The following is a 24852-nucleotide window of genomic DNA, read 5'->3' as shown; positions in this document are numbered from 1 at the left end:
TTGTAAATTTGCATATTTATACATGCATGTGCAGTGCTGTCTCATTTGAAAATTGTTGAAACGCATAGGCGTGTACTGTAATAGTATCACATTTCGGCATATACAGCGCTCTCCCCTCACTCGCCCCAGCACACACACAGGATAATTTACTGCACTGCAGTATTTCAACTTCTTATCTTATCTACAGTACAGTACACCTCTCCCACACCATTCCTTTGAATGTGTGTCTTTCTGGTTTCAATCACATTCCTGCTTGATAGCTGATGATTACTGTGCATGCGTCTGTAACTTCACCACTGCTTGCTTGCGAAGTTCAAGAGTGAGTGACCAAAAAAAAAATATATTTTTTTTTCTCCTTTTTTTTTATTTTTATTTTCTCCACAAGCCTGCCTAAACCATCTTGATATCACAATATTCAATCTGTGCTGTAGCTTTTGACTGCGACACTGCGTTTGACTGCACATGGTTGATTTGTGTGCTTTTTATGTATTTGGGGGTGTAGGGATCAAATTATTATGATGACCTGCCTTTTGAAAATAAGTAATTTCATTGAACTAAAGTAGAAAAAGCTATGCGTTGGACACAACAAATAGATTACCAAAAAGGAAACAAAGCGGATTGCCTCCTAGCAAATTAATTAAATCAGAAAAAGAAAAGGTACCAGATATTCTCAATTAGAAATAAAAATGGTCATGAAATATATGACCCAAATCAGATAAGTTCCGAGTTTAAACAATACTATGAGAAACTATATAACTTGTCAAAAGGAACTATTAAAGCTCAAAAGATCCCGGAGCTATCCTCCTTCTTCCTGCGAGATATGCCTTAAAGTCCATGGGTTTACCAAGGCTATCTATGGCAGATAAAAACAAACTGGAGACCCCAATTCCAGGATTGGAGGTTGTAGAGGTTATAAAAGCACTGAAATATGGGAAAACACCAGGGCCAGATGGCTTTTCAAATAAATATTATTTTAAAAAAAATTGTGCAATCTTAACTCCCCATTTAACAAAATAATTCAGTACATTCTTAAAAGAAGCAACCCCATCAAAAGACATGTCCCAAGCTACCATAGTAGTCATACCCAAAGAAGGGAGAGACCCTTTAAATTGTGATAGTTATCGCCCTATCTCTCTGCTGAATTCTAACATAAAAATCTATGCTAAGGTATTGGCTAATAGGTTGAAATGACGCATGCCTACAATAATACACCCCGATCAAGTGGGCTTTATTACAGAGAGACAGGCTTCTGATAATACCAGGAGACTGACTAATATTCTACATATAGCCCACTCAACAAACACACCGCTGGTAGTCTTAAGTCTCAACGCGGAAAAAGCCTTCCATAGGGTAAATTGGGATTTTATGTTCAAAACACTTGAGGTTTTTGGATTTGGATCAGTATTTATGAAGGGGGTAAAGGCCTTATATGAAACCCTGACAGCAGCAGTACTGACTAACGGGCATCTCTCCAATCGATTCCCAATAACAAACAGAAGCAGACGGGATGTCCCCTCTCACCCCTGTTTTTTGCACTTTCTATAGAGCCACTTAGTTGTTATATAAGAAACTCAATAGATATAGCAGGATTCAAAATAGCGAAGGAAGAATTTAAGTTAGCACTGCTCGCTGATGATATAATTCTAACAATCTCCAAGCCCCTGATGTCACTTCCTAACCTTTTCAGCATTTTGTCCGAATTTGGCCTTCTGTATACTCGGGTTTCAAAATTATCAATTCAAAATCAGAGGCCTACAGTATTAATCTTCCCCATAAAACGACAAAATTATTACAGCGTAATTTCGAATTTAAATGGGACCCAAAAACACTAAAATATTTGGGTACTCAATTCCCGAAACATATCAACTTATTATATAAAGCCAATTATACCCCTCTCCTTCAAAAACTGGAGAAAGAAATCACACAGTGGTCTGCATACCCAATCTCGTGGCTGGGTCATATCTGGGCAATTAAGATGAACATATTGCCGTGTCTTTTATGTCTATTTCATACGCTCCGATCTGGGTACCTCCTCAGGATTTAATACAAAAAACAGATACAAACCGGCGCCTCAAAGGATAAGTCTGTAACGTGTGCTCACCACAAACTGGACTAGAGCGCGAGGCTGAGGTGGGGATGTTTATAACTGCTGCCCTACAACTACGAGACCAGGTCAGGATTGCACAGTGAGGGTTGTGTAGCCGGGTCAGGATAGGAGAATACAGGTAGGTCGTGGTACTTGCCGTAGTCAGGGATAGGAGAGAAGAGTGGTCGTAATCCGTAGCCATGGCTGAGGAGAGAGGGGGAGTCCAGAAGTAAGCAGAGGTCCAGGGATACAGAAAAGAGAAGTCCAGGAAGGAGCAGGGGTCACAACGAAGGTCAGGAAAGGCACAGCAACAGGCAACGATCAGTAAGCAGCAAGCACGATACACAAACAATAGTTTATGCTCAGCAACCAGCAGAGGGCTGACAGGGCATAAAAAGGAACAGGAGCCAATAGGGAGGCAGCAGGGGTAGTAATGTCACATGTAGACTGTGAGCCGATAGGAGGAAGTTGAAGGGTTATCAGATGAGACAGCTGAGTTAGGTTCTGTCATTACCTGCCGCGCGGCGTGAGACGAGTGCGTCGCCGACAGGGTTGTCTGCCGTGTTTACGTCACGGGATCGAGGAGCCAAGAGCTCCCTACTAGTGCGGCGCGTGTCCCTGGTGTTGCGTGACGCGTCCTGGGGCGGGGTTTAGCCCCAATCCTGACAAAGGTCAAGTAAATGTCCAAATGTATTAGTAGAAGGATGACATGGAGTCCTTAAAAGATAGTCCAATCCTGTACACCCGAACCAGCTTGGGGGATCCATGGACTTATCCTTTGAGGCGCCGGTTTGTATCCATTTTTTGTATCTAATCTCTGATCTGGTTCGGTAAGTGTTTCCTGGCAGCCTTGGCTCATATACTGTATGTGAGTTTGTTCTGCACTCTTGAATTATTTGAGTAAACTTAACAATATTGTTAATCAAGCTTAAGCGCTTTTCCAAGCACCTTTTCTTTGTGTTCCTCAGGATTTAAACACCTTTTAAAGGTCCCTTATCAAATTTGTATGGAACAATAAAAAACCCTGAATTAAGACATACTGTATCGCCCAAAACAACTTGGAGGTCTAGCTATGCCAAACATCCTCAACTATTATAAGGCTGCTCAATTGGGTCAGTTGACACAATGGCGCACTCCACCAACATCTAAAAGAAGGGTGGAACTAGAGGCTTGTTTAACATTCCCGGTGCCGCTGGCGGATATAATGTAGCTAGATAGAAAAGACCGGCCTCAGATAGCAATAGATAAACTTATCTTGAGACACTGTTGTGATATTTGGGATTCATACAAAATAAAATTGAAACTTACAGAAAAAAAAAAAAAAAGGATCTCTGATGATCCAACTAGCAAATAATCACAAATTCACCCAAGAATATCCGGAATCCTATCTAGATAATTGGATAATATCACAAAAATCATTGATCTATTCTCGAATTCCAAGTTGAATTCTTTCCAAAATTTACAAAAACAATACGACTAGCCAAACTCTGATTTCTATCGCTATCTACAAGTCAGACACTTTGTAGAGGAAATATTTGGTCACGAGGACATCCCAGATCCCACCCACTGAGAGGATGTGTAGGCAAGGCTTTTGGAAAAACCAAAATTACATTGTCACTATATTATCTGGCTACATTTGGCACTCTACTAGAAAAAGATAAATATATGTTGGATTGGGAAAGGGAATTGGGGGAAGAGCTAGAGTGGGAAGACTGGCAGGACATCTGGGAAGCGGTGGCCAAAGCTTCCACGTGCATCTTGATAAAAGAGAACTCCTATAAACTACTTAATAGATGGTACAAAACACCGACCAAATTAAATCTATTTGACCCAAATTTCCCCCCCACGGTGTTGGAGAGATTGTGGACAGAGCGGATCCCTGTCAAATATATGGCTAGACAGTCCTAAGATCCAACCTCTCTGGGAGAAGATATTTAAGTTTATTCTGGATACCACTGGGGTCGAAATACAGAGACACCCATGGGTCCTACTTCTAAACAAAACATTAGAAGGCGTGAACAAAAACTACTCCAAATTAATTGTACATATTCCTAATGCTACCAGATGTCTGGTCGCATGATGTTGGAGACAGCCAAATCCCCCCCACATATAAAAACGTCAGAGAACAATTGTCCCATGTTATCCTCATGGAAAATCTAACTACCTATCTTGAGGATACGATGTCTAATTGCCAGAAAATTTGGGACCCTATTTTAGTATAAAGATTGGTATACCCCTAAAAATAAAGACAAAAGTCTAGAGGACTGGGTAATATTCTGTGTTTAATTTTCAATTGGAACAACGCATGTGGTCTTAATACACTAGAAATCTACAATATATTTACCTTTTTGATGTAATATGTATGTATAAAAATTGGTGTATTTATACAGTGTGGTGACTCTTTCCCCCTTCTCCCCTCCCCTGTTGATCCTCCCCCATTTTTATCCCCCCCTATTTTTATATATGTTTCCATCTGATACAATATTGTTCACGATATTAATACAATGTTAAAAAATTATCTGTCGTTACATGTGGACACTGTGAATTTGTATAATTGGAAACATTTTATGGAAAAATAAAGAGTTATTAAAAAAGAAAAGTAAGGCATGCCACATGCAAAGACCTGCGTCCACATGCAAATATAACACCTCCCTAACTCCTGTCGCGTGCTTCATAAATCCCTCACCTCATCGCAGACAGGGGTAGACATACCCCAAAAAAGTGCAGCCAAGATTGATACATAGGCGCAGGTACATTTTAGCGGGAGTAGCAACAAAATAACTACATTTTGCATTTTATACATACTGTAGAGCTATAAACCGCTATTTTATCAATTGTTGGATGCAGTATAAAAAGGAAATCCACGACATGACCGTGGATACTGACCATGATGGCATAAACTGCACATATCAAAGGCTACATTGATTTTATGGTGGTGCCAGCTTTTTGGAGGGCCCCATGAATATGGTGTTTTAGGGGGGAGTTGTTGCCTGAAACATTGCATGCTCTCTTATGTATGATATCTAAATAAACAATGCATATGTAGGACTATTGTAAGTCCTTGATCCAATATATATCAGTGTGCAGAATCCTGGTACTTTTTAAAACATGTGATCCCCTTTCACCTACACAGGAAGCCATATGAAGCACCATACAGGTAAAAAAAAAAAAAATCAAGATCCAAAAGGAGGAATGAGATTTCCGGATTCCCCTGTAATATAGTACTTTTTGTGGCTGAAAAAAATAGAATACCCTTCCCGATTCCGTTACCTCTGTTGCGCCTTTTGTAAATGTTACAACACAATGATTACAGTGCCTGAAAACAACTTGTCAGAAAGTGGTTATGACTGACATAGCATAAGAAGCATTTTCCTGTCCACAGAAAGATTATGAAAAGACTGTCGATTTTAATATATTTAGGGACAACAGTAATCTATAGATGCTTGAGAAAGCAGACAAACATTAGCCACTAGCCTAATGGTAAAAGCAATGTCCATTAAGTCCATTAAACCTAACATCGAAATCAATGTTTAAACCACAAGAAGTAATTAGTGTAATACATACAGAACGATTTGAGTCTTTTTTTTTTTTTTTAAACCTTGTTTAATTATATGTAGAAATGACAGTTTCTTGTTCCCTTCCTTACACGGCTGTTGCAAAAAATGTCTTATACAGATAAGCTGCTGATGACATTATGTAAAGGGCCTTAGCAAATGCTTGTTTCTATGCACTATACAATAAAGTGCACATTTATTTTAGAGTGAGATTGTTGCAGGTTTTAATTGGCAAAGGGGTAGCAATCAAGAGGCAGTAGGGGCATCAACCAAAGCAGTTCTGTTTAGCGGATCATTGTTGGAGGCCTACTAGCCAAAAATCAAGTTAGGGGCTGGAATATTTTTTTCCACAAACAAAAGGTTATTCTGTTTTGTCATAAGATACAAAGAAGAAAGAATAACACCAATAAAAATTTTTTTTAATTAAAATGTTTAACAGATGGTATGAAGACTTGGAGAAGTAAAGAAGATACAGAATAAAAGGAGAGTTATAGAAGGGATCAAAGGGGATGGTGACAACTCTAGGAGAAGAAAAGTAAAACGGGGGGGGTCATTCTATAAACGCCAAAGCGGCTGGCACTGGCAGTTTTTATCCGAAAATCCCTATTAAAGCCCATACGGCTGCCATGGCATATATACTGTAGAACAGGGGTGGTCAACTCCACTCCTCAAGGGCCACCAACTGGTCAGGTTTTCAGGATATCCCTGCTTCAGCACAGGTGGCTCAATCAGTGGCTCAGTCACTGAGTCACTGTTTGAGCCACCTGTGCTGAAGCAGGGATAGCCTGAAAACCTGACCTGTTGGTGGCTCCTGAGGACTGCTGTTGGCCGTCCCTGCTGTAGAATAAGGGCCAGGGAGTCTATGCATCAAGTCAATTTTAGAACAAAGCTGGAGCAAAGAGAAGCATTCTCTTCTTATGCCTCCTTATATCAACGTATTAGGGTTCTTTGCACCAATGTAACGATGTACAGTATGCGTCTGCTTGATATTTGTGCAGTGTCAATAGGTTCTTAAGTTTGATCAAATTGCAAGAAGATAATAACGTAGTCGTGTGTCCAAGCATATTCTTTTTTTTCCCCCCTTTACCCCTCAGGGGAAAGAGGGTCACCGTGGGACGGGCACAGGGAGCTGAACCTTGGATTTGGAAATCAACCAGATAAAAACCAGCCCGCTTTCCCAACAACTGATACAAATGTAACAACATTGCAAGCTGCTTTCTCATTGGCTGCTCCTCCGCACCCCCAAGTGATGTGAGAAGGGAGGGAAATTAGGGAGGGGGGAGCTTCATTAATTTACATTTACATCATTTTTCAGCTCAACATGCAAAGTGTTTTGAATAAATTTAGAAAAGCAATATTGTACCTTAATGCACACATCGCTCACTCATGCAGGAGTAGCAATGTTGTTGCAACGTACTCACACAGTGATACACAGACTCGAAATTAATTTCAGTCATTTTTTTTTTTATAATCTTAACCTCATATTGCCCATTTGCAACCTCAATACATTTCCCCCAATTGTGTGGTTACCGCATCCTAGTCATCACTAAAAGTACCATTCCTTCTTATTAGTTTATTTATTGGCGCTTCCCTCGGGTCCGTCTTATAACCAACATGTGGCTCATTTGGTATATAATTTGGTACATGACAAACCTCCTTTTTTGGTAATTCGGCACAAAAAAAAAAATTATATAGATCACTTCTTAATATATATAATGTGCATAATTACTTTTTAATTACAATTTATAGGGGACTGTCTCATGGAAACCCCCATTCACTTCAATAGGAGGGTCCGTGTGGTAGTGCCCTGATCTGCACCATCGCCATTTAATGAATAACACCCAATTAGTTCCCTGGTGATTTACAAAACTCATTGTCAAAATACAGAATCTACTGAAAAATCGGGAAACTTAGCCGATGATCCTAAAACCAGCACATGCATTCCTGGAATACATTACAAACCGTCACCAAACGAACCTGAATGCAAGACCTGGCGGGGATTTTACATTCTGGCGACATCAATGGAAAATACTGAATGAACCCAAATATTACGCTCATTCCACTTTATAGAAAGAAAACAGATGCTTCGTTTGGAAGCTGCCAATCTTATTCTTATTTTCATTATTACTGTGTTTGCCAGGTCACCTAGGGCACGAGTGTAACACATGATGGAATATGCAGGACGACAAATGCTAAAATACATTTGAAAGCCACGTATAAAAGATATACTGGCGCCGAGTTTTACTCATCAGAATTCATCCAAATTGAACCTTCTATGACTCAACTAATGACTTTGCTAAACCACATATTAACTTTATATGTTAGTAACATTTTCAGAAATCTTGTGGATGGGAACTGAAACGTAATATAATACTTTCTGTAAATGTTTGAGCACGGTGATATAACGTTTCATATGAAATGTTGGACAGTGAATTTCTGTAGCTGTGATTTGGCACGAATCTGTAATTTCTCTCTTCATAGGGTTTTATTTGACCAGAACTGGATACACCAGTCAATTTAGATTTCTTTTTCACACCTCATCATGGTCAGTTTTAGAATACTTATACATTCCATCTTCTTCGTACTCATATCTTACTAAACCATACACCAACAATGGGGGGGGGGAAAGAAGGTCCAAAAATATTAAATCTCTTCCACACAATGAGATAAATAGCACAAGGTGTAGACACCAGAAAGCCAACAAGTCCCTAGTTGTATGCAGAAAGACCATGCATGCTCTGGTCCCCGGCATCAACCAGCTGTGACGTCACTGTGTTGTAGCGCAGATACCAGCGTGACTGATGGTAGGGGTAGATTTGGCTGCTTTTAATAAAGGTCAAGCCCGACAGTACCCCTACCTGTCAATAATATAAGGTATTTACTAATGTATTAATATATGTCCAGTTCCTTGTACTCCTGTGTATGTATACTGTGCCCATATGCTTAAATGTTTAAAATGTGTCATCCTTTGTGTGGAGAATGGGTATACAAGTATCCAACCTCAACACAAAGGACATCATGGGTGAGATAAGGTGAGTGGCTTGGATCATTGTCGAGTGAGGCAGGGCTGTGGAGTCAGGTGTGTGGAAAGTGGCTCCCCATGGAGGGTCCATTGATCAGCCCAGACACTGAGTCACCTCTCCCTTCGAGGGGGGTGGGGGGGTTGAGAGGTCAAGGGGAACTGTTGCCTTGACTGTGCCTTGTAGTTACGATTCCCATTGGTCCATTCAAATGTCCCGCTCTACTTGAGCCCACTCCTGTGGGCTGTCCTAGAAGTCCGGTAACCTCCCCTCAGGATTGGTCCAATGCAGGCAAGCCTTCACTTATTGGACCCTGAAGACAATCTGCCCAGGGATTGGTCAGCCCTTCGTCCTTCATGTTGCTGGATGAAGACTTAGGGGTATATAAGGAGGAACCCAGCTCTGGTACCAGAGTTTTGCTGCAGAGTATTCAGAGAACCGAAGTGGTCCCTTTAAATCTCCAAAGTCATCCGAGGGTGTTTCGGAGACTTGCGGAGGAGTTTGGGGCGGGGAAGCCATGGTGAAACATTTAAAACTGCTGGCTAGCAGAGTACAACTACCGAGGACAGTGGCACAAGTTTGGGAATGTGTATCGGGGTAAACATCTGGACAGAGGTCACTGCAGCTAGGACAATTTTGGTTGTTCCCCCAGTTGGGTGAGTTTGTGTGTGTGTTTTATGTCCTGTAGGTCTGTGGAAACTTTTTCCAATAAACTCACATTTGTTCAACTCTGCAGCTATGTCTAGTGTACTGATCCTTGGTGTAATTGTTCTGGTCTCACGTGACAGTGACTTCTAAGCGTTTCGCATAACGTGCTTCATCAGAGCTTCACACACACAAACACAATTGAACAAAAACTTTCAGTATTGCCCGATTACAATTTTTAAAAAAAATAGATTTCTAGGGGAAAATGCCATTTATTTGAAGCCTTTTCATACAGTGGGGAAATGTTTTAAATAATTTTGGTTTAGAATGTGCAAGTCAAACCATACATGCATAGGCAAAATGGATATAAAATAAATAAATTCATGCATGGCTTTAAAGTTGGCTTTGTTAAGGGATACACTAATGGAAATGAACATTTAATCATGAGGAAAATATTTTTTTAATTAAAAATATATGTTACATAAAGCTTTTTTTTTTTTCTTAGTGTGAAATATCAGTCTATAATGCCAACACTGTTATTAACCACTCTAGCTTTGCATAAGTAAAGCCTCAAGGCATTATGGGATAATAATGACTTTACTGTCAGGATCCATTGCTTAACCCTGTACGGTTTTACAATGCGCCCCATAACTCATGTAATTGACCTGTGCAGTCTATCTGATTACCATTAAAATTACAGAGTGCATCCTATTTTTAAGGACTTTATTGCTTGGGCACAGAATGGGGAAAAAAATTATGAAAGAAAATACCATGGTAATTACATGTCCTGAAGGTTACAGATTTAAACTACGGTGCAGACGTGCTTTTTTATCTTTCAATGTACAATATCACGCTAATTGACTTATGTTGCTCAGGCACCTTAAGTGATTACAGATCAACGGTTGAAAAAAAACAAGCATAGGAAAAAAAACTGCTATAGGTAATCAAGTAGTACATCTTTTTGTGAAGCATTCACTGGTCTGAACTGTGATCCCCTACGGTTATAAATTATTTTTTAATAAGCTGCAGCATATTTTTTGAAACATTTGCTAGAAGAGAGAGAAATACTGAGTTTGAATTCTAGTGTTGTGTCTCCATATAAATGTAACATTGAAGTAATTCTCATCAAGTTGCTGGCATGTACAGTAGTTCAATCTTTCCATATAAAGTATGGAGTTGGTCCTAAATACATCTATGAAAACTATAACAGCTCATTATGCATATTCTTGTTTTGTATTTTATTTTTACAGCGTTGCTAATGGGTTATTTGAAGGAAAAAAAGTGTTTTAAAATGGATCGAAGAGTCATCACAATTACCCATTACACTTGGTTTATATCCAAATAGTGGCCAATACAACAATGCCACTCTATCATCAATGAAGCAGGAGAGGCATGATGAAGTCTAAGGTGTTATCAAAGTCAGACACAATACCTCTACTGAGACCATGTGGGTTATTCATTAAACTGGAATAGTGCAGATCAGGGCCCTATCACAGTTTAATAAACAATCTCCCCTTAGAACCCCTTATGAGTAATATTTCTTAAATGTCAAAGCCATCTTTAAGTCTTGAAGTACACAAGCTTTCTTTTAAATTTGTCATAATCAGTTGTTCATCTTTCTCTGTGATAAAGGTAGTCCTTGCTATCCAACGTTTCACTTTACAACGAATGGAATATCCAAAGCTTTACAATGCAACCCTATGGGCCATGTTTCGACGCCGGAATGCGTTATCCAACGCTCACCGCCACTGATTAACTCAGGGACTCACTTTACAATGGTGTCACTATCCAACGTTGCTTCCAGAACGGATTCCGTTGGATAACCGAAGACTGCCTGTACATAGTTTAGGCAATGTTTGTATGCGCTGCCTTTCTGGTAATATAACACCTGCCTGCACACACCCATGGCCAAACTCATTTGGATACCTCAACGTACACCTGTGTGGAAGCACATTGATTAGTCTGGAAATACTACAGTACAAAGGGGAGGACAGGCATTTAGAAGTCCTCTACTCTTCAATAAAGCGCCATCGGGCGCAAAACACGCAAGAGTGTTTTTTCATCCTGGGTTAATGTGCCAATAAACTTTTGAACAGCTTTACTTACCAGCCCTTGGTGTATTCTTCCGACCGTGCACTGCCATTTTTCTCTCTTCCATTTCTGCAGTCTTCTACTGAACATGTTTTGCTACAATGTTTACTTTAAAGATGTTGGATGTATCCCTTCGTCTGAAATGGGGTTGGAAGTTAGCTTCCTTTCGAATACTTCAGAATAAAATAATTCCATATGAGTATTGCAAGCAATTTCAGACCAGTGGTTTCCGCCCTGAAGGTAGTCTTCACATATATACTGTGTCAGAGGGCTGTTGTCAGGCTATAGCTACTTTTTGGGGGGGGACATACAGTAGACTGTGGCTTATAAGGGGTCTTGTAGATGTTCTTTGTAAAACTCTTGCAACATGATATTTGTACGGGTATACCTGTAGATGTACAAGTCATTGAATTATACAGTAAACTAACTGTACTTTCTACATATGAATGATCCCATTTTGACTAACTTCGCTATCTCATCATGTTTCTCACTTTGCAATTATGGGGAAAGATGGAGGAGCACTGGAATGGACTCTGAAATGTGTGTGTATATATACACCTGTATTGTATCATCCATGCCTCATATGTTCACCATCTTCACTTGAGTGCTGCTTAAGTGCTTATAATTGTTCCCATTGTGCTTCCATCAGACATTTCATTTTCTAACCAATGTATTTAATAGCAACTACTGTACTGATAAACTGCTGTGATGTCTCAGCAATTAAATCACATAAGTACGTAGGAATCCCTTGTGGGAATAAAGGCAGAGCAACACTTTGATAGTTCGTCACAGATATGTAGGATACAAGCTTTCAAGACCTCACAAGACTCATCTGAAAAAAGTAATATCGATGAAGTTGAACAATGACAACCCCATAGAAATGTACAGTACAGCTTCTAGATCTGTGTATTACAGTATGTGAAACGACAAACTATTTTTTGGGAATCTATACCAAGATGGCAGTTTTCACAAATATAGAGATAGTTATATAGCGATAGCACACATCATTGTGAGTTTTTCAAATGCTGTGCACTGGATGAATTTAAATCTCCATATATGGTTGAGCTAAATGGCCACCTAAGAGTTTCACAAGGTTTTACTTTCACCTCTCCTGTTTTGCAGGAAATTGCTTTCACACAGTCTCATTAACTTCTATTTAGCCTGTTTTGACCACTTTCCAATAACCATAACATTGTTGATAGCAAAAAGTAGGGGAGAGGGCATATAGGCTGAAAAAAAGCTCTTAACACGCCTACATTTTAATTGAGGTTTACATCCCACTAATTCATTCCAGGTTGCCCAACCGAATGCATTTCAATTAACAGCTCTGCAAAGCCCTGAGGAACACCTAATGTAATAAATATGGGAAAGGTGCTTTGTGGGATTGAGTATTAACTTATGACTGACGGAGTCCTTAATTGCTCCTTTGTCTTGTGACCATACCTCTGCATGTTTCACTCAAACAGAAAACACCAAGACACAATTGTGGGTGAAGATAGCCACAGCATCTTCTTAACAATCTAACACATAAATGAACAGAACTTTGTTGGCACCATATATACTGTATGTAGATTTCCAAACAAAATTGCACACCAGACGTTATGCTTGGTGGACAATTCAAATTCCGCAACCAACATTCCATGAAAGAATACCATCACTGAGTATTAGCGCTGCCTCTACCTCCATGAAGGACTGCACCAACCTCTACCACCAATCAATCCACCAAGTGGAAGATGGGGAAGCCTCCTTTCTCCCCCACAAAACCAAATCTTCAGTGCATTCCTCTGGCAAGGTATTTCTGCCACAAACGAGGCCATTGAATACCTTTCCCTGTCCCCCCCACCAAATAAAATAATGTTCTCCACTAAGCCATAACTAACGACAATCACACCATTTAGATTGCAAGCTCTTCAGGGCAGGGATTCACTTTCCTATTGGTACTTTCATGTGTGAAGCGCTTATTCCCACTGTGTTCGATTATTATGTCACATGTATTACTGCTGTGAAGCGCTGTGTAGCCTGGACGGCGATATATAAAGATATACGTACATACCTCAAAGTAATTGTTTTACTGCACTTGATTGCTCATAGGACTTCAAAAGAACGTGTTTCCTATCGTAACCAGATGTATCAAATATAATAGAGGGCATCAGATAAGCTGAAGTGCTTCATTATGTATACTTTGCCATGTAGCTTAAACAATCACATATTTATGTCTCCCAAGGCATTGCTCAGTGGTTTCAATAGGTATTCACCCAACATCAAGCTCCAGACAGACAGGTATCTTTAATTGTTGAGCAAAAAAAATGCACAACTGGCTCCTCATAACCTTGGATGATAAAAAGTTTCAATAACCAAACCATTGCAAACTTGCAACATAAGAATTGGATCAAAGTAAACACACCCAGCTCTTCTTTCGCTCGTATCTAGACTGAATGTGCTGTGCCAAAATACTGCATGTAACTTAGCAGAATTACTGATGTGAATACTTTCACTGCAAACTCTGACATTTCCATCCAGTTGAAACTTACAGCATGACATAAAATAGGTCTCAACACTTTTGTGCAGCTTAAAGAACTAGAGTTGTTTTGCCGTTTAGCTTTTAGTAATTTACATAGGTTTTCATTATTAATAATACTGTAATACTGTATAACAAGGATAAAGAGATGTATTTCCCCCATCCCTCCTCCATCCTCTCCCCTTCCCCCACCTCCCCCCCCATCCCTCTTCCCTCCCCCCCTCCCCCCTTCCTTCCCCCCTCCCCTCTCCCCCCTTCCCTTCCTCCCCCCCTCCCTCCCCCCCTCCCCCCCTCCCCCCTTCCCTTTCCCCCCCTCCCTTCCTCCCCCTTCCCTCCCCCCCTCCCCCCCCTCCCATCTCCTCCCCTCCCTCCCCCCTCCCTCCCCTCCTCCCCCCCCTCCCCCCTCCCCTCCCCCCCCTTCCCCTCCTCCCCCCTCCCCCACCCCCCACCCCACTCTCCACCCCACCTTCCCCGCCCTATCCTTCACCCCCCCCTCCCCAAACACGGATTAAGGTGTAAAAAGTTAAATGTGAACTAAAGCAAATGTCATAATTCAACCTGAAGGCCCAATGAGTAATTAAACCTCAAAGGAGGTTCGCTGAAAGGTGGGGCAAACTCGCCCAAACTGAACGATAACAAAAGAAAGATGTGGTCCCCCTCTCTCCCCCCCCCCCCCCGCCCCCCCTCTCCTGGACCCCCCCCCCTTGCTCAGGGATCCCCAAATAGGAGTAAAAGATTAACGCGTAACCCACAGTCAAGGAGTATTGGTGATGGTCTCCACTAACTGTATTAGAACCAGGATAGCACGGGACCAGAACGTTGGGTCCCCCCCCATGAAAACCTATATGTTAGGGTAAGATGTATATAGTTTTTGAGAGTCTGCGCCCCGGATTTGCCTGTTCCCTCGGTTTAGGGGTCAACGGACTTCTCCCAACGGGCCTTACGCCCATATGCCGGTTAATATGACCGGCAGCAAATTAAGAGGACCATTTCTGGCCCTCCTTCCACCCTTTTTCTTCCTGGCGACCCTGTCCCGCCAGACCTTCCATCTGTCCCCTTACCCCCACCCACCGCCCGCAGGCGCCCCTCATGTATCCAACCCCTCCCTCCCATACACGAGGCCTGACAAACTACCCCACATATGCCAGCTCAGGCCTAGGAGCCCTGAAACCCAAGAAAACCTCTTGACATGGGAATCCCAAGAGCTTCGGAGCCCAAGGCCCCGAAAAAAAAACAAATAGCAATAATGTCTGACATTAAACTCATTTCAATAAACACCAAGGGGCTTAACTCCCTGAGGAAAAGGAAACTAGTCCTGAAAGATTTGAAAAAATCCAAAGGAGATATTATCCTTATTCAGGAGACCCACTTCAACTCTCCCACCCCTCCCAACACATTTAAAAGCGTGTTCCCACAGGCATACTATGCCTCGTCCCCAAGTAAAAAGCGAGGAGTAGCCATCCTCATCAGAGCAGGGACACCATTTGCCCTCACAAAAACCCACCCAGACCCAGATGGACGATTCCTAATAGTTCAGGGTACACTTGCAGGTACACCTATCACACTAATCAATATTTATGCCCCCAACGACAATCAAGTCCCCTTCCTCAGAAAACTGCTTGAATCGCTAGAACAACAATCCTTGGGGTCACTCATCATAGGCGGAGACTTCAATATGGTAGCCTCCCATACGCAAGACAAGTCAAACCCCGCTAGTACTGCCCATCCGCCCCCCCATGCCACGCACATCTCACAATCCCAAAAGAAAGCCAAGAAATTTAGGGACATCATGGGGGAATTCTCACTAGTAGATATCTGGAGGGCCCAGCACCAGGGTCAAAGGGACTACACCTTCTTCTCTTCCCCTCATCAGTCTTACTCGAGGATTGATTATTTTCTAGGTACAAGAAATGTTCTCCAGGCCTCTGCTCAGTCAAGCATAGGATCAATCACTTGGTCGGATCATGCACCCATAGATTTAACCCTGACACTCCCTTTTACCAAAAACACACAATACAAATGGAAACTAAATGACTCCATGCTCAATTGCCCAGACACAGAGGCAACCTTACGTCAAAAACTCTCACTATATTTCCAGCAAAACATAGGGTCTGTCTCCTCCCCAGCCATGCTCTGGGAGGCTCACAAAGCCACAATCAGAGGAGATTTAATATCAATAGCCTCATACAAGAAAAAAATTAAAATTAAACTTCAAAAAGACCTGACAGAAAAAATTGCACAATTGGAGCAACAACATAAAGCCACAATGTCAAAAAAAATACTAAAAAATTTAAATTTAGCAAGGGCGTCCCTTAAACAGTCTCAACTAGAAGACGTCGAAAAGGCCCTCAGGTGGACTAGACAGAAGTATTTTGATAAAGGCAATAAAGCAGATAAACTGCTAGCCGCCAGGCTAAGAGGAACCAAGGTCAAATGCCAGATAACCCGAATTAAGTCTAGAAAGGGTCAGGTTACATACATTGAAAAAGAAATAGCGCAGGAATTTGCGGACTTCTATTCCGATTTATATAACCTCCACCCTCCAGGCCAAGACCCAGTCAGCCTTGAAACAATTACCAGCTATCTAGAGCAATGCTCCTTACCAACACTAACCCCCGAGGAATTGAAAACACTAAATGAAAAGATATCACAGGAGGAACTGAGCCAGGCCATAACCTCACTCAAACCATCTAAGGCCCCGGGCCCAGATGGGTTCACTAACTCCTACTACAAAATGTTCAGATCCACTTTATCACCTCACCTCCTCAGCATGTTTAATTCTTTCCTACAAGGCGAACCAATTCCAGCCACTATTACAGAGGCAAATCTTGCCATAATACACAAAGAGGGTAGAGACCCACTATTATGTGGAAACTACAGGCCCATCTCCCTATTAAATACAGACCTCAAAATCTACAGCAAGATCCTGGCAAACAGGTTAAATCCTATTCTCCCTAGACTAATACATGTAGACCAAGTGGGTTTTGTGTCAGGAAGACAGGCCTCCGACAATACCCGCAAAATTGTTGATATAATTGATCACGTGCATCTCACTGGTTCTAAAGCAATGATTCTTAGTCTTGACGCCGAAAAGGCATTCGACAGAATCAAATGGACATTCCTGGACCAGACTATGAAGAGGTTTGGTTTCTGTGGCCCATTTCTAGAGGGAGTGAGAGCCCTCTATCAAAACCCCACAGCCCATGTAAAACTTCCAGGAGGCCTCTTGAATCCAATACAAATTAAAAATGGGACCAGACAAGGCTGCCCACTCTCCCCACTACTATTCGCGTTAACTATAGAACCCCTCGCAGCGACAATCAGGAACGACAAAAGCATAAAGGGAATACCTATCGCGAGTAGGGAGCATAAAATCTCACTATTCGCGGATGACGTGATCTTGACGCTCGCGGACCCTCACACCTCCCTCCCTAACCTCCAAAGAGTCCTAACCCAATTCGGAACAGTCTCAGACTATAAAGTCAATATGGACAAGTCTGAGGCACTAAATTTATCCCTACCCGATCAAATATGGAAGCTTATTCAAGCCAACTATAAGTATAAATGGAGTACTACCTGTATAAAATATCTGGGAGTTAAAATCTCCAACTCCTATAACAAACTCTACCAACATAATTATCCCCCCTTATTCGATCAAATTAAGAAAGATCTTGAAGCATGGAGAAAGCACCAAATTTCATGGTTTGGTAGAATGGTGTCCATAAAAATGAACATCCTGCCCAGACTACTTTATTATTTTCAAACCCTCCCAATCCTAATCCCACAAGCAGCACTAAAAAATCTCCAATCTCAACTATTCCAATTCATATGGAATGATAAAAAACCCAGAGTCCCTAGATCAGTTTTGCTCTCATCAAAAGAGAGAGGAGGTTTGGGGGTCCCCGATATAGTCAAGTACTACCATGCAGCACAGCTGAAGCAGGCAGTGATATGGAACTGTGACCCGGCCTTGGCTTCTTGGCTTGAAATAGAAATCTACTATGCACGTCATAGCCCCTTCCAGTTAGCAATGTGGTCTCCAAACAGCAGAGGGAACGGACCACAGAGATTTGACCTTGGAGCAATGAGATGCACGTGGAATATATGGCTTAGAAGCAAAGGGAAGTACGGTCTGATAGCATCCCCTTCCCAGCTCACGCCACTCTTCGGGAACCCCAATTTCCCACCGGGGTGTTCCCTAAGACAATTCGACCAATTTCAGGGTCATAATATTAAGCTGGTTGCTGATCTGCTGCAGAAAGAGGTGCTCTTGACCTATCAAGAGCTTAAAAACAAATATAAAATCCCCGATCTCCACTTATTCAAGTATCTACAAGTCCGCCACTTCCTACTAGCACTGTCCCCAACAGCCAAATTCCCTCCACTTACTAGGTTTGAATCTCTCTGTATCAAACACAACTACCAGAGAGGCCTGATATCCGAGATCTACAAGGATCTGGAGCTCGGATCCCGGGCTCCCACTCACCGGTACATGCAAAAATGGTCAGAGGACCTTCAGATTCAAATAGATAAGGAAGACTGGGCAGAGATCTGGGAACAAGCCAAAAAAACATCAATATGTACAATAACAAAAGAGAACATCTATAAAATTATGTATCAGTGGTACCTGACTCCAGCCAGACTGAGCCAAATCTACCCCGGCACAATAGACCTCTGCTGGCGGGGATGTGGTCAAAAGGGGGACATGGCCCATATTTGGTGGTCATGTCCAGAGATTCAGAAGTACTGGAACATGATCCAGACACTTGTAGAGGACACAACGGGATTTAGACTCCCGCCTGACCCGCTGATCCTGGTGCTGGGCAAACCTACAGAGGATGTCCCTTCTCCGAGGTCCAGGCTCACCACGGCCATACTGACAGCAGCCAGGTGCTCAATAGCAGCGGCCTGGAAGCAGATCAAGCCTCCTTCAAAGACAACTGTGGTCAGGAGAATAAACGAGGTAATGTTAATGGAGAGGCTCACGGCCATGCTCCAGAAAAAGATACCCCAATTCCAGAACACCTGGGAACCCTGGCTAGGGAGATAGGATCACAGTAGACCGCATAAAAGACACCCCACAGCGGGCAAACTCGCTACACATATAATCTAAAGCTAAGGAACGGCCTCAGTCCCCCCACCCCCCCCCCCCTCCTTCTTCCTTTCCCTCCCCATCCCCTGTTAGTCCCTCTTTTCTTTTTCACTTCTATCCCCACTTTTGGAAACTGAGAAAAAAGACCCTGGTCAAAATGTATAACTATCTTGGGCCCAAGATAACAATGTATGTAAAAACTGTTTTTTATGCTTGAAAATTGACCAATAAAAGAAATTGTTAAAAAAAAATAATACTGTAATAATAATTTCTTTACTTTATATGCCTATGACATTGCATAGAATGGTAAAATATGCAGCCAATGACCCTTAATTATAGGAAGTGATTTCACACTATCATTCTGAACTCCCCACCGCATCTAACAGTGTCTTAACCGGCCGTGTAAAAATATAAGCACAACTTCCTTTTACAAATACTTTCAGACAGTGACCACTGGCTCCTTGCCTTCCAGGCAGACCGTAATAATTAGTATCTCATCTGGCTTCAATTATTATGTTAGTAGTGACGAGATGGGCACAACAGACCTGCTCAAAATAATATTTACTGTGTCAGCAGTTTCACTACTTAGCTTTCATCCTTTTGGGTCACAGCAGGGGGCCCCCTGAAATGTGAGTACCGGTCAGATAAATTACTGAAAACTGGGTGAGAACTTTGAGACAGGAGAGCTCAGGTTGTTTCTATTTTTAGTGCTTGATTATGTTAACAGCCATGTCTTTCGTTACTTCCATACGCCCAATTACTGTATATCCCTGTGCAAATATGCCCCTCTATTTGGCCTATATAGCTGTTGCCCAGGGCTCTTCAACTGGCAACCCAAAGGGCCTTGATGTGTCCCTTGGACTCTCTGCTCCTGCTATTACTGGTTGCTTAGGCACCTAAGCTCAGTTTTCTACACTGAAACTAACTTTTAAGTCAAGGTAATGTAAATACATATGGTACAGGTATTAGAAATGCTTGCAAGATGTTGAAATACAATCGTTTTGAAGTCTATAAGTGTATCTAAAATGACATTACAACAAGCTTGTGGGCCTTCTACTCCTAATTGTTCTCTGATCTGGCCCCTTTGGAGGATTAATACACGAAGAGAAAGAATCCCTGAAAACAAGCACTCTTCCACCAATGAAATAAAATAATACATTGTTTAATGCGAAAAGAGAGAACAAATGAAGTTAAAACCTATTAGATGCATAACGATGCTACCAAAAATTCTGTACCTGATGTAAATGGTGCAGTAATGTGAATGCCTATTGTCACTGTAGTGTGACAAAAACTAGTAATACTGTCCTATGTTAGATAGAGGCAGACACTGGTAGCTCCCCTGGGTCCAAGTAAGTAGCCCTGCAGGGTACCCTCCCCTGAGAAGGAGTATTGTAATCCCAGAGGTATCACTGTGTGTAATAACGTGATTATGATCATCAGATCAAACTCGGGACCCCTTAATGGTAAATAGCCAAAATGGGTGGATATATCTCACAACCCACTGGGTAGTCTAGCTATTAACTTGTGTTTTCAGATATTTGTGCATGTTTTTATATTTTACTGCAGGTGTGTGTATGTGTGTGTGTTCCCTCCGATATGGATTCTTACAGCATCAGTGCTGCTCCCTAATGTTTCGATTGCCCATTTTTTACTTTTTTTTACCTCACTTTCACGTCACTACTCATGTTACATGGGTTGTTATTCTCGGTTGCCTAGCAACCAGCAGTGATGCACGTAACTCTATGCACCTCCATGATGAAGGGGTCCTGAGTTAAATCTCTTTATATCTGCATCTTAAAACTTTTTTTTTTTTTTTTATCTCATGCTTGGTGTGCTGTGTCTTCTTCCCCTCTGATAGTCTGGTACACTCCCAATTCCCTTTGCAGCGTTGCATTCTGGTCCTCCTGAAACGTCCGAGAACTCACCGGGTCAAATGGTGGCGGGGTCAGTGCTTGCCGGTCAATGGAAAAGCTGCTATGTCATCAGGAAATGACATGGCAGCTTTCTATTGGTCGACTCCGCAGCTTCCGGGTTCAATCCCACTTACATCAGGGGTGATAAAAGGTATTCTTTTAGTTCCCCCCAATAGTACAGAATACCCAATAATCCGGCACCTCTCAAGTCCCAATGGTGCCAGTATCTGTATCTCTATATCTGTATACTGTATCTCTATATACACAATGCCATATGTACAGTACAAGAGTCCATGTATATGAGAGTATGTTGTATTACCAGCTCAGATGCACAACCACTAAATAATTTCACTCATCACATTTCCTCCTTGTACTTCACCCCTCTTCAACAGCCCTCTCCTCACTTTACCCCATGTTTCCCACTTCTGCAGCCACATCTGATATATCAGTTCTTTCCCCTTCAACATCATGCTTTATAGCCTGGCTACTGGTCATACTGAGCCATAGTGATGCCGTCTTTGCGCTAATGTTTCGTGGATCTTCCTTTCCGTGCTAGAAGGGTTCTGAACAATATTGCAAAGCAACATACTCGCAGGACCCTCTGGCAAAGAAGTAATTAAATTGCGCACAGCAGAAACCCCCGCCATGCTTACTTGCTTGTACTTTTTATGTTTTCAATTTGTGACGGCGGTAGTGCCTGGGTTTCAGAAGGCAATCATCATTTTCCTTTTTGGACATTAAAGCCCGTTCACGGATCTGCTTTTAACTGAAAACCATGACAGTGCTAGGAGTGCTGCAGTCTATTTTGGCCTCTTCTTTAAGTTAAAAAAAAAAAAAGATGCAGCCTAGATGAGAATTTTTGTGCTTCGCTGGATATTGAAAGATGAGGCAATAAACTGCTAAACTTGAGTAATCACACGCTCCCAGATGAATGCCTCAAATGGGGTTGGTCAAAAAAACCTTGAAATTCTAGACGTCTGCACAGTGCCTGGGTTTTAACATTTGATGAGACTCATTCTAGTGGGGGACTGAATACAAGTGTCTTCTGATTACAGACCTTCCATTAAAAGTTCCCGCCAGTGTGCCTTTCCATTGAGAAGCATCAATGGGATTAAAATCTCAATTCACCCCAGTCAATTCTCCAGTAACACGATTTCATTAGAGACAGGCAGAGAGGAAAATGGACTAGCAAGCACTGAAACAGCTGGTGTATAAATTATAAAGAGTACTTTTTCTACTAAGTGAACACACCTTCCGCTTGGCCACATTACTATTTAATGCGAAAGGGCAGCCGACTTTATGTAAATGGCGTTCTTCTTCTTGCCTGTGCTTTGGTTAACAACAGGTTCTTCTCAAATCTAGAGAACGATTATGCAAAGCTATCATATGAAAATAACATATTAACATAGTGCCTGTGAACTGTATCCAATCAGTTCCTTTCCACTGGTGTGTGCACGAAACAATTAAAATCACATTTATATTGCACTTCTTTAATTTATTCTGCCATTAATATAATCAACAAACAAGTGTTAAATCGCAGAAGCCCATTCTGCCTTAAAATGATATGTTTATTCTGTGAATTTTGGGGGGGTATTTTTAGACCTTTTTAAAACTGCAAATCAACAGTTATATGTTGACTATCAGTTTGCTTTTCATTATACACTGTGATGTAACATCTTTTAAGAGTGTGGTATACATTACTTTAGAAAGGTTAGAAGAAGGTCGCATTCCTCTGTTGACTATGCGCAGTTTGTAATACCAGCTGTGATGGTGTGTACTGTTGAAAGACACACACAGCACACTGTACCTTGCCGATGACCTGCATCTTGAATGACTGGTTTACCAAGTCTTGATGTTTCTCACTGTGATCCACAACTGTACAAACTTTGTAACCTGTATTGTGCATTGTTTTCTCCTTCCCTAGGGGCTATTTTAGAGTATATTTCGGACACAAAGTAAGTTATAGGGAGTAGAAAGGTGACATACACCCTCCACTGTACATTGTACAGCAAATAAAAATACCACTTGTGAGCACATTCACGTCTCAGATAGGTCCACAAACCTACCTTTCCCCATCATCTCTTAGCATACGCTTCCACTGTAGCAAGGTATTCTGGGTAATGGCATGCAAATGAACACTCTGTCACAGAGTATATTCCAAAATATGTGCTCAAGAAGAAAACCAAAAGAAAAACAAAGGAAGTGACAAAGCAAGGGGTGGATCTTTCACAAATAGACTATAGTAGGCATTGTGACAGTAGGGGGTAGCCAGTCTTCATAATAATGGTGAAGCCCGACTGGTTACCCCTGAAAACCGTGGGTCCCTGGCAGCTAAAGTAGCACCATAAGCCAGGGACACTGTAATGTTTATCTAAAACCTGTCCTGTTGTGGGTTTTACCTGTTCCGCTGTCCCAATAAACATGAGACTTTGGGAGTGGGAGTTTTGGGTGGGATATTTGGGTCAAAATGTGTTTATTTTGTTTGCAGGAGTTCGGGGGACAAAGTTACCGGTAATCCCATAATTCTCCCCGACGTCCAGGCATGATCTGCTTGTTCGCGAGGTGAATTACACCGGGGCTACACAGTGTCCCCCCGAAACCTGGTTTTTGCAGCCCAAATGTCCCAGACCCATTTCCCCCACATATATAAGGTTCCCCACCAGATATGAGTTTATTAAGACAGTGTTGTAACGTTTTATACTGTATGTATTAATGTCTGTACAGTCAGCCCGGGCATCTACATTGGTGCCAGGATGTCTGCATAGACATCGGCGTTCAAAGGAGAGAAAGGATGTTGAGCGGTAAGAAAAACGTTTAGTGAGCGGGGAAGGGTGACGTACCAGGTCCGGAGAACAAAGGGCACCCTGCTGGGGCACCTTCCGGAGTGTCAGACCTGGTGGAGTCTGCCCAGCGGGTGGCAATGGGTTGGCTGGGGAAGATGCTGCTGGTAGGCGCGTTTCCCATTGGCCGATTCATATTTCCCGCTCGCCTGGTTTATCGAGCCGGCTTGGCATGCTCCCTCCTCTGACATCAGCAGCCAGATGAGCCCCCATTCTGATTGGCTGCTAGGGAAACTTCCCGCGCTCTGATTGGTCACCTGTCTGTCCTCTATGCTAGAGATAGCCTCCGCTGAGCTATGTAAGGAGACTGCCTGATCAGAGAACCAGACCATCTAGTGGCTTGGAGTCGGTGATGCAAAGGCAGGCTTTTCAAAGTTGCTCTGTTGCGAATAGCAGAGCAACCGGCTTAATTTTTGGAACTAGGAAAGTCTGCCTAGCTGAGGCCAAGTCAGACGCGAGGATCATGTTCTCAGAATAGAACATGGCGGTCGCGGTTGGATATTCTACCCAAAAAGAGTACCAGAACGCTCGAGACGAGGTCATGGTCAGGGTAAGCCTTCCGAAGCTGGCGCCCGGCACCTATTTGAGTCTAAGTGTCGACCCAGACCCCCAGTAAGTATGTATTTCTTCTGTATTTTGTGTATTCATTGTGTGCACGCAGGTTTACCCAAATAAACTACATTTTATTCCACTACCTTGTTTTGTCTAGTGAATGATCCCAGAAAGGTAAAAAGTGTTAAAAGTGCTGGTCTTCCATGACAGGCATTATGCCTATAATATAGATCTTTATTGTGCATGCAATGGTATATAATGCACTGTATAACCCTTTCCACTCATTGTAACTCTGTATTTGTCATTATAACCCTGTGCCCAGGACAGACTTGAAAACGAGAGGTAACTCAATGTATTACTTCCTGGTAAAACATTTTTATAAATAAATGCTCCAAAATATAACACAAGTTGCATTGGGTCATACAGTATATCCCCTGACAGGTGCAAATGTTAGAAAAACATAGAGGGAATTAGATTCACTAAAGTTAGTGTATTGCTGCATTAAAACTTAGGGCCTCATGCAGAGAGCAGCGAATTAAAA

Source organism: Ascaphus truei, chromosome 12, assembly GCF_040206685.1.
Source record: "Ascaphus truei isolate aAscTru1 chromosome 12, aAscTru1.hap1, whole genome shotgun sequence".
NCBI lineage: Eukaryota > Metazoa > Chordata > Amphibia > Anura > Ascaphidae > Ascaphus > Ascaphus truei.
Note: the sequence above shows the minus strand (reverse complement) of the source record.